Below are 1,932 nucleotides of genomic sequence, written 5' to 3'. Positions count from 1 at the left end.
CGCTCCGGCGGCCTTTGAGAAAGAGAAGGTCTAATGACTTTTTTTGAAGTGGAGGTCAAGGTTTTTTAAATAAAACAATCTGTGTTAATGCAATTTCCTTTTTAGCTGTAGCGTTGTATTTTTTTTTTTTTTTTTTTTTTTTTTTTGGAAACGGGAGGCAGAGGTGGAGAAGCGCATCGTTTTTCTCTCGCCAGACAACGCGTCCCTAATGAGATACATTTATTTAAAACTCCGTATATCATCGCCCTGTCAGGGCCTCCAGGAGGGACCCCACGTCTCCCTCTCGGTTTGTTTCGGATTAGCTGGCGTGTGGATGGCTCCGTCGTCTGGCTGGCTCTCGCCGCCACTGGTCTCCCCGCTGCGTCTCTTAGTGCGGCCTCGACAATGGCGTTTTGTGCCCTCGCCCCAGATCTTAACACAGCCCTTTGGCCCCCGGTTCTCACGCTTCCACCCACCTCATCTGCCTCCCGGCTCAGTGCATTCCTAGCATCTATCTACCTGGTCCCTGGCCCGCAGCACACAACCACCTACAGCTGTGGCCACCATGACCGCCATTGCTGGTTCCTCAGACCTAACTCAGAGCCCGAGGATGGGGCCCGGGCTGCTTCCTCCTACTCTCTTCCAGCTCACGAGCCGGCTGCACCTGAATGCAGGGCTTAGTACCTCTATCCATATGTTTTTATCGAGCATCTTCACGGTGCTGGGCCCAGGCTGGAGTGCTAGGGCTCAGGTCTGCAGAGAAGTCAATTAGCCAATTTCTACAGAGAAGTAAGCAGCGAGAGGATCAAGGAGCATGGGGGGTGGGCCGGGGGAGGTGTGTCATGGAGGGCTTCTCTAAGGCAGGGGCATTGAGCAAGATTTAGCAGGTGGCAGGGGGCGCGGTCTAGAGGCGGCCAGGTGGGAGACCCAGCATGTGCAAAGGAGTCATAGGGCCTCTGGCCTTCCTGTCCCAAGGCGCTGGGGTCCTGTAGGAGCCTCCTTTTTGCTCTCACTGTGCCTCGCTTTCCCCTCCGTGCCAAGAGCTTAAACTGCATTTTTAAACTGCTCCGCATGCCCCAAGGTCATGAGACATCCTTTCCACAAATGTGTACCTTGCTCCTTGCTGGGCCAGCTGTGGGCTGGGCCTGAGGCTACACCGGGGACCAGGCTGGAGCTGGTTCCTGCCCTTGGGGCTCACTGCTGGCAGAGGAAGTGAAGAAAGATGTTCAACTCAGGGGTGGACTTGAGCCTTCCCCAGGGGCTGTCAAGGTGGGGCCCCCAGGCTGTGCGGGCTGGAGGGCAGGCGTTGGGTTTTAGAGGAGGATGAGAGTTACTCCGGAGGTTGTGGGTGCAGAGTGGAGACTGTTTTTCCCCTGCACTCTGGCTGGCGGGAGCCTTGGAGCCTTGTTGGGACCTGGGGCGAGCTGTGAGCTTGGAGACCAGGGACGGGATTAATAACGTGCGGGAAACTGGCTGAAACGGGGGGCTAGGCCAGTGTCTATGACTCAGCCATGGGGGTCAAGGCAGGGAAGTCGTTCACCCACTCCCAGGCCCACGAGCACCCACTCTGGCCTGGCTCAGGGCTGGGGCCTCGGCCCGGAGGGTCCCGCCCCACAGGGCAAGAGAGACCCGTTTCTCTGTCCCCACCCTCTCTCTCAGCCAATTGCTGTCCAGACATACGACCTCCTTTAACCACCTCCGACTGCCTGGGGCCAGGTCAGCTTCTCCCAGTTTCACCAGCGCTCGGCACCTCCTGGGCCTGCTGGGAGCCTCCTGCTCGGCGTCCACGCTGCTACCGCTGGGCGACTAGCTCGGTGCCTGGCGCCCGAGAGCACTCGATAAAGAGCTGCCACGGGAAGTAATGGCAATCACAGTGACCCAGTTAGCATGTCTAGATGGCATCTAGACAGGCTTGGGGTCGAACCCCAGCGCTGTCACTCATGGGCTCTGTGA

Source organism: Pteropus alecto, unplaced genomic scaffold, assembly GCF_000325575.1.
Source record: "Pteropus alecto unplaced genomic scaffold, ASM32557v1 scaffold67, whole genome shotgun sequence".
In the NCBI taxonomy this organism is placed as follows: Eukaryota; Metazoa; Chordata; class Mammalia; order Chiroptera; family Pteropodidae; genus Pteropus; species Pteropus alecto.
The sequence above is the reverse complement of the archived record's forward strand: the minus strand, read 5'-3'. Positions refer to the sequence as shown.